Raw genomic sequence first — 10,073 nt, forward strand, 5'->3', positions numbered from 1 at the left:
CCCAACTTATTGTGGGAAGCTTGTGGAAGGCTACCCGAAACGTTTGACCCAAGTTAAACAATGTAAGGGCAATGCTACCCAATACTAATTGAGTGTATGTAAACTTCTGACCCACTGGGAATGTGATGAAAGAAATAAAAGCTGAAATAAATAATTCTCTCTACTATTATTCTGACATTTCACATTCTTAAAATAAAGTGGTGATCCTAACTGACCTAAAACAGTGATTTTTTTACTAGGATTAAATGTCAGGAATTGTGAAAAACTGAGTTTAAATGTATTTGGCTGAGGTGTATGAGAACCCACTCCACTGAAGCCCCGTTGATGTGGATGGGGGCGTGCTCGCCCCACCCCCCCGTTTCCTGTAGTTCACGATCAGGTCCTTGGTCTTACTGACGTTGAGGGAGAGGTTGTTGTTCTGGCACCACACTGCCAGGTCTCTGACCTCCTCCCTGTCTCATTGTCGCCGGTGATCAGGCCTACTACCGTCGTGTCATCAGCAAACTTGATGATGGTGTTGGAGTTGAGCGTGGCCACGCAGTCGTGAGTGAACAGAGAGTACAGGAGGGAACTAAGCACACACCCCTGTGGGGCCCCCATGTTGAGGGTCAGCGTGGCGGAGGTGATGTTACCTACCTTCATCACCTGGGGTCGTGCCGTCAGGAAGTCCAGGATCCAGTTGCAGAGGGAGGTGTTCAGTCCCAGGGTCCTAAGCTTGGTGACGAGCTTGGAGGGTACAATGGTGTTGAACACTGAGCTGTAGTCAATGAACAGCAATCTCACATAGGTATTCCTCTTAACTAGGTGGGTGAGGAGTGCAATTGAGATTGCGTCGTCTACGGATCTGTTGGGGCGGTATGCAAATTGGACTCGGTCTAGGGTGTCTGGGATGATGGAGTTGATGTGTACCATAACAAGTTTTTCAAAGCACTTCATGATTACAGATGTGACTGCTACAGGGTGGTAGTCATTGTGTGGCATGAAGCCATACATGCTGACCAAACTGGCTCTGCGCGTTCTTCTGCGTGCGCATGTTGATTTTGTCTATCCCCACCAGACACGTTCATGACACAGTAAAATGAATGAAATTAAAATACCATATTATGCAAATAAGGCTGTACAGAATACATCTTTAAAGTATTTAAGACCAATCATTTAAAGGTAGGGTGGTCATATTATTAACAAAACCTTATGCTTTATGCAAAACAGAATGTTTGTTACAATTTGAAACAACTTTTTATGCTACTTTGTGTACATTTATTTTGCAATGCTCGCACACGCAACCCGGACGTTTTGGTCAGCATGTTAGCGTTCTTGGGAACAGGAATGATGGTAGTCATTTTAAGATACTGTATGTGGGGATTACAGACTGGGACAATGAGAGGTTGAAAATTACTGTGAATATGCCTGCCAACTGATCTGAGCATTCTCTGACAACGTGACCTGGAATACCGTCCGGCCTGCAGCCTTGCGAGTTTTGACCTGATTAAAGACCTTACTCACATCGGCCTCGGAGAGCGAGTTCACCCAGTCCTCTGGGTTGGTGGGGGCCCTCACGCACGGTACGGTGTTGTTATTGTCAAAGCTTGCATAAAATGCATTGAGTTCGTCTGGTAGAGAGGCCTAGTTGGGCAGATCATGGCTGGGTCTTCCTTTGTAATCCGTAATGGACTGTAGCCCCTGCCACTTGTGGCAGTGTCAGAGCCTGTGTAATATGATTCCACCTTATTCCTATATTGTCCTTTTGCCCGTTTGATGACTCTGCGGAGGTCATAGCGGGACTTCTTGTACTTGTTCCTGTCTTCAGCCGTAGCCTCAGGGTTGTCTACGATAGCCCTGTGTGCGGTAGCTCTGTCCTTTAGTTAAGCGCCAACCTCTGTGTTAATCCAGGGCTTTTGATTGGGGAAGCAGCGAACCTTCACTGTGGGGACAACGTCACCGATGCATTTCCTTATGAAGCTGGTGACGGAGGTGGTTAGCTGCTCTTCAATGTTATCGGCAGAGTCTCAGAACATATTCCAATCAGCCTAGCAAAGCAGTCCTGTAGCATAATCCATAATTCTATTGACTGTTTCTCAATGGAGACACAGGTACTTCTTGTTTGAGCTTCTGCTGGTAAACAGGAAGCAGGGGTACGCAGTCTTTTACCAAATGGCAGACGAGGGAGGGCCTTGTATGCTTGCTTGTGGGTTGAGTAACAGTGGTCTAGGACTTTATCGCCCCTAATGGCGAAAGATACGTGTTGATGGAAGTTGTGCATCACGTGTCTTAATGACTCAGAATTAAAATAGCCCGCAAACAATAAAGGCAGCCTCCGGATGTAAGTTTCACTGCTTGTTTATAGTCTCGTACAATTCCTTAAGTGACAGCTTGTTATATTCCTTGTGGAATGTATACAATAGTCACAATAACAGCTGAAAACTCCCTCGGTAGGTAGAAGGGTCGGCATTTGACCATCAGGTATTCCAAGATGAGTGAACACTGGGTCGAGACATCCACTGCGCTCGAGTCAGCACACCTTTTGTTGTTGATGAAGAGCCAAACCTCTCACCCCTCTACTGTCCTGTCTGCTCAGTGAATGCAGAATCCATTGAGTTGGATAGCCATGGGGGGTATCTTGTCCGAAAGCCATGTTTCAGAAAAGCTGAGAATATTGCAGTTACGAGAGTCCAGTTGGTAGCAAATCCGCGATCGGAGGTCATCTATCATATTATCAAGTGACTGAACATTGGCCAATAGAATGGAGGGAAGAGGTGGCCGGTTTTCCCTTAATCTCACCAGGACTCCCCATCTCTTGCCTCTGTAACACTGGCGTTTCCTCTTGAATATCCCGAAAAATGGGTCAGAATTACAGAAAGAGCCCAGGGAAGATGAGTCGAAGTTGAAGATGAATTTGGGTAAGTAAGTCCCGATCTGATGTTAAGAAGTTATTGTCGGTTATAAGAAATGATAGCGGATACATTTCTTGAAAATAAAGCAAAGAAAAACGCCAAAAGAAACACAAAAAAGCAACGTTGGGTCAGAGCTTGCAAAACAGCGGCTATCTAGTACGCCGCTATCTTCTTCTTCAACATGTCATCTTCTTCATTTACATGTCATCTTTGGTTAATATTTATTATTGTTCTTTGGACAGATTTACCAAACTCCTGGGTAGAGTTTACTTAGAAGATGCAGGAGTTATTTGACTGCCATGTTCCTTTTTAGGTAATGTGCGTACAGGGCACTTTCTCAATTGTCTTTCCATGATTCCTCGCACGCATCCTCTTTTCTTGCCTCCTCAAAATGCATTGGAGGGGAAGATTTAAGGTCCCTCCCCTCTGATGATGTCCTCCAATTCTTGTACAGAAGGTGAGGAAAGAGGATGCGAGACATCGAGAGAAGCCCAAAGATGGTGGATAAATTAAGATGAACAATTCAAGCCGTTTACCATTGTAAAAATGATTCAAGGTTCCTGTCTGTATAAATGGGCGTTCTCTCTCTCTCGAGTGAGCATGCTTTCCCACGTGAACTTACAGTTCCTCAATAATCTCTGGCATGCTTACGCGAGATAGGGAACAGTTGGCTCTGGTCTACTTACTGTCCCCTCTCTGCTCGCCCCAACCGCCCGACCAGAAAGAATTACAGTGAGATGTCTCGCTCTGGGGCAGCCCATCAGCGGGGCAAGGGCAATAAGTGGCCCCGCCCCTAACAGAAAAAAGAAGGGAGTCGGATGCCTCGCTTTCTCTACGTTCTCTGAGAAGCCAATGAGGAAGAGCCATTGTGGGAACATAAGAGCAATCTGATTGGTAGCTTGGGTGTACAGGGGGTGTAACGAAGCTCTTTGATTGGTGGGCTGAGTATACACGTGACATGGGGCAGGTAGAAGAGCAACAGGGTCATAATAGCAGCAGCAGTAGCAGGGTCAGCTGCACTCCGCAGCGACTGTTAACTCGGTCATCATGCAGAGGAAGAACAGCTTCACTGGGCTCCTTATTACTGCTCTGTGTGCAGTAGCCTCAGGACAACTCAGAGAATACTACCCATACCATTTGGCTGATTGGAAGACCTGGCCAGAGGCTGAGCAGTATTACAGAGAGCTCTTCACTGACCTGGCCTTCATCATCAACCAGGAGGAAGTAGAGCAGCTCTCTCAGTGGGAATTGGGGTTGGATTGGTCTGCACAGTTTAAAGGTCCAAAGCAGCAGTTTTTATCTCAATTTAAAATAATTTCTAGGTAACAATTAAGTATCTTATTGTGATTGTTTTCAATTAAAATGTTAAGAAAGAAACAAAAATAACTTCTTAGCAAAGAGCAATTTATCTTGGAGTGGTCTGAGTGGGGAGGGGAAAACTGTAAACAAGCTTTTATTAACAGAGAGGTTTGGAACTCTCTTTCTTATTGGTCTATTAACTAATTTACCACCTGGCGATGTCACCAGGCAGGCCAAAACTCCATCCCACCGAAACAGGCAGAAATTTCAGTCTGTATTTTTTAAAGAGCTCTTACTAGGATGTTAGGGGTCAAAATGAAACTGTGGCTCTGGTGTTATACTTTGTATTCCATGTTATAGAGAATCTTCTAGGACTTACCATTGCTGAGATATCTTATTTTCAAGTGATCGGAAAAGGTCAAAAAGGTTGAGGACTGGTCAATGTTAATCCCTAGTCAAAAATGGCACCAAATCACCTGTCTGGACTCTTAATTTCAACACGTTTTGTCCAATATCTCAAGATATGGTTGTCATATTGTTATGACATTTTCAGGGTTGATGTAGAACACAGAGTTGATTCAAATAAAAGTAAAATGAATGAAATTAAAATACCATATTATGCAAATAAGGCTGTACAGAATACATCATTAAAGTATTTAAGACCAATAATTTAAAGGTAGGGTGGTCATATTATTGACAAAACCTTATGCTTTATGCAAAACTGAACGTTTGTTACAATTTGAAACAACTTTTTATACTACTTTATGCAAATATGCAAATGATTATGTACGGAATTTAAGAAATACAGAATGTTAAGCTCATTCATTTAAAGTAAGGTCGTCATATTGTTAACATACACTACCGGTCAAAAGTTTTAGAACACCTACTCATTCAAGGGCTTTTCTTTATTTTCACTATTTTTTACATTGTAGAATAATAGTGAAGACATCAAAACTATGAAATAACATATGGAATCATGTAGTAACCAAAAAGTGTTAAACAAATCAAAATATATTTTATTTTTAAGATTCTTCAAATAGCCACCCTTTGCCTTGATGACAGCTTTGCACACTCTTGGCATTCTCTCAACCAGCTTCATGAGGTAGTCACCTGGAATGCATTTCAATTAACAGGTGCGTTTGAGCCAATCAGTTGTGTTGTGACAAGGTAGGGGAGGTATACAGAAGATAGCCCTACTTGGTAAAAGACCAAGTCCATATTATGGCAAGAGCAGCTCAAATAAGCAAAGAGAAATGACAGTCCATCATTACTTTAAGACATGAAGGTCAGTCAATACGGAACATTTCAAGAACTTTGAAAATTTCTTCAAGTGCAGTTGCAAAAACCATCAAGCGCTATGATGAAACTGCCTCTCATGAGGACCGCCACAGGAATGGAAGACCCAGAGTTACCTCTGCTGCAGAGGATAAGTTCATTAGAGTTACCAGTCTCAGAATTTGCAGCCCAAATAAATGCTTCACAGAGTTCAACAGACACATCTCAACATCAACTGTTCTGAGGAGACTGTGTGAATCAGGCCTTCATGGTCGAATTGCTGCAAAGAAACCACTACTAAAGGACACCAATAATAAGAAGAGACTTGTTTGGGCGACGAAACACGAGCAATGGACATTAGATCGGTGGAAATGTATCCTTTGGTCTATAGTCCAAATTGGAGATTTTTGGTTCCAACCGCCGTGTCTTTGTGAGACACGGTGTGGGTGAACGGATGATCTCCGCATGTGTATTTCCCACCGTAAAGCATGGAGGAGGAGGTGTTATGGTGTGAGGGTGCTTTGCTGGTGACACTGTCTGTGATTTATTTAGAATTCAAGGCATACTTAGCCAGCATGGCCACCACAGCATTCTGCAGCGATACGCCATCCCATCTGGTTTGGGCTTAGTAAGACTATCATTTGTTTTTCAACAGGACAATGACCCAACACACCTCCAGGCTGTGTAAGGGCTATTTTACCAAGAAGGAGAGTGATGGAATGCTGCATCAGATGACCTGGCCTCCACAATCCCCCAACCTCAGCCCAATTGAGATGGTTTGGGATGAGTCGGACCGCAGAGTGAAGGAAAAGCAGCCAACAAGTGCTCAGCATATGTGGGAACTCCTTCAAGACTGTTGGAAAAGCATTCCAGATGAAGCTGGTTGAGAGAATGCCAAGGGTGTGCAAAGCTGTCATCAAGACAAAGGGTGGCTATTTGAAGAATCTCAAATATAAAATATATATTATATATATATATATATATATATATATATATATATATATATATATATATATATATTTGTTTAAAACTTTTTTGGTTACTACATGATTTCATATGTGTTATTTCATAGTTTTGATGTCTTCACTATTATTCTACAATGTAAAAAATAGTAAAAATAAAGAAAAACCCTTGAATGAGTAGGTGTGTCCAAACTTTTGACGGGTAGTGTATAACTTATTACTATAGTCTATAATTGGCTGCACTCTGTTTACTTGTGTGCTGAGTGCTCCATATAAACCTATTCATCCTGTGTGCACCTACAATATAAAGGATGATGTATAGTCTTGTATTTTTTTACCTATAGATTCTGTGGTTATTTGTGTGAGGTGCATGCAGGGGCAGACTTAGTGATTTGGAGCCCCAGGTAGAGGCCAGTCTGCCCCGACGGAGACTAGGAATACCACATGTGTTGTGCACGCAGGGTACACTAAATTAGAATTGGAATAGTATAAAAGTAATCATTCTACCCCCCCCCTCCCCCACCCCCCCATAAAAAATAAAAATAAAAATAATAATAATAATGTGGTTGTCCCACTGGCTATCATAAGCTGAATGCACCAATTTGTAAGTCTCTCTGGATAAGAGCGTCTGCTAAATGACGTAAATGTAAATGTAATTAGAAGGGTTGCAGCCACAGGGTGGGGAGTGTCTGTAAAACCTACAGGGAGAGGAACGAACTGGGATGGGAAACACACATACTTGCCAAAGCTACAAAAGAGCAAAATGAGATCATGAGAAAATAACTAGGTAAGATACTGATGAGAAAGTGGTGTGGAGCCTTCCTCTCTTTCCTTCCTCCAACAACTCGGCAGAACGTCTTTGTTTTGGCGACAGTCTTCGTTTTGGTGACAGTACCGCTGCTTACAGCTGCCTCTGAATAAAACAGAGAGACTGAAGTACTAGCACTAATTGCTCAGCAGGGTTGAAAGACACCTCCCAGCACTGATTGCTGATGGTCTTGCAAAGGTGAAGAAAACACCCTCTATAATACGCCACAAATTAGCAACACTGTCAGACAAATTGGCCTGAAACTAATCCAAGTCCACAACGACAGTCACAAGTACTGAGCAATCAGAGAGTTCAAACAGCAATGATTAAGTAGGCTACTAGGTAAAAGACAGCACTTAAATTAAATTGCCCTAGCAAGACAATACCAACAGCTGAATAATAATAAAATAATATTAACTTTACAGCTAACTACACTGAGTGTACAAAACATTAGGAATATCTGCTCTTTCCATGACATAGACTGGCCAGGTGAATCGAGGTGAAAGCTATAATTCCTTATTAATGTCACTTGTTAAATCCACTTAAATCATTGTAGATGAAGGGGAGGAGACAGGTTAAAGAAGGATTTTAAGCCTGGAGACAATTGAGACATGGATTATGCATGTGTGCCATTCAGAGGGTGAATGGGCAAGACAAAATATTTAAGTACCTTTGAAGGAGGATATGGTAGTAAGTGCCAGGCGCACCGGTTTGAGTGTGTCAAGAACTGCAACGCAGCTAGGTTTTTCACACTCAACAGTTTCCTGTGTGTATCAAGAATGGTCCAATGGGTGAACTCAATATTAGGATGGTGTTCCTAATGTTTCGTACTCTCAGTGTATCAGACTTCAGCCTCTGAAATGTACGTTTGAAATTGTGCACTGTTAGTCAAATAAATGTATAATATATTACAAATTTCTCTGACAGTTGTGATATGATCTTTCTCATTAACATGTACTGTATTGTCAAGTTATTGTAACAACAACAGGTGGTCTATGAAATTATCTTTTTTTAGGGGGTAGATCAACTTTAATATTGCAGATAGATTGTAACTTCCATCAATGTAATTGTCTGCATCACTTCCAATCCCGCATATGTTTTTCTCTCTCTCGCAAATATATATATATATATATATATATATATATATATATACACACACACATACATACACATACATACATATAAATACATATACATATACTGTATATATATACACATATCCTTTTTTAAATACATTTCCCTTTATTATTTTCCAACCCCACCCAAAGATGATATTCTTAACACTAAACCAAATATCTACATGGTCACCTAAACCAATAATTCCATAGGTGGTAATTAAACATTTATAAACAGTAGATTTGACCTCCACCACAAACACTCATGTAATGGGTAAGACAGAATTCAACAAATCTAGTTAATGATCCAGGAAATATGGTGATAGGAGTATTTTCCAGGTACAATGCTGGTTTTCTGATTGGCTGAGCTGCCACAAATTCACATTCAAAGTCAAACGCACATCATCAAAGAGAGTGAGACCCACTCTGACTCACTGTCAGTCACTCAGTCAAAACAGAAAAAAACGGAACGGTGGTGCAGAAAAAAAAAGTTAGAGAGACCGAAAAAGGGCAGACGCTGCTAAATGTGTGAAATTAACTTACTTGCTAAAAGTTTTGGTTCTGCTGGTCCGAGTGCTGTGTTTGTGTCTGTGAGAAATGACAGATCAGCTGCTATGGTGCAGTCAAGGTAGGAAGAAACAGAGAAAGACACACTTACGCACATTGACACAGATCATGTGGCCTACTGCTGCCAGTTAGGCCTAATATTCTGGCTGCATAAATCATTAGATTGGCTTTTATGACACATAGGCAAGGCAATAGCCATTTACTAGACATTTATACAGTGCTTTTTACTAATCACAAGTCATCACGTATTCCAATAAAGGTCATTTCGAGGGCTGTCTGTGTATCTTTAATTGTTTTATCAATGTTTATTTGCTTCTGAATCTCAGTCTCTTCAGCCCAGCGCGTGGGTTTATGAGCTGTAGTAACAACTGACTCTGGTCTGGTGTCGGATTACATTACATAACCACCGCCACTGAAGGCTGGAAAGTCCCACCCATCTCCCGCTTATTTAATTTGCTAAAAGGCCTGTCACTTCTTGGCAGAACGATAAGCATAAGCGCGCGGAACTGTCAAATGAAGCAGAAAGCTGGACATATATCTGCATACACATAAACTAGTCCCTGCATCGTTCTTTGACAAACAGAGGGTTGTATATTGAATAGAAGAAAACAGAGAGAGTGGCGCAGTGGTCTAAGGCACTGCATCGCAGTGCTAACTGTGCCACTAGATCCTGGTTCGAATCCAGGCTCTGTCGCAGCCGGCCGCGACCGGGAGACTCATGGGCGGCGCACAATTGGCCCAGGGTAGGGGAGGGAATGGCCGGCAGGGATGTAGCTCAGTTGATAGAGCATGGCGTTTGCAATGCCAGGGTTGTGGGTTCGATTCCCACGGGGGGCCAGTATAAAAAAATATGTATTCACTAACTGTAAGTCGCTCTGGATAAGAGCGTCTGCTAAATGACTAAAATGTAAAAGAGCGAGAGAGAGATATTATACTGCCAAAACGTTAAGGAACTGGCAGTCTCTCTCATTCTCTGTTTTCTTCTATTGAATTATATGTAGCCTAATATTTAAAAACGTTAGCTACGTGGGCAGGGGGGACATGCACTAATTTCAAATATGTAAAAATCTGTTATAAGGTATTATATATGCCAATAGTCATCTATAAGGCATTTATTCAGTGATTTTCTTCTTTGGCTAATATACTGTATGTGTTT

The sequence above is a fragment of the Coregonus clupeaformis genome, unplaced genomic scaffold (assembly GCF_020615455.1).
Source record: "Coregonus clupeaformis isolate EN_2021a unplaced genomic scaffold, ASM2061545v1 scaf0098, whole genome shotgun sequence".
NCBI classification, from domain to species: domain Eukaryota; kingdom Metazoa; phylum Chordata; class Actinopteri; order Salmoniformes; family Salmonidae; genus Coregonus; species Coregonus clupeaformis.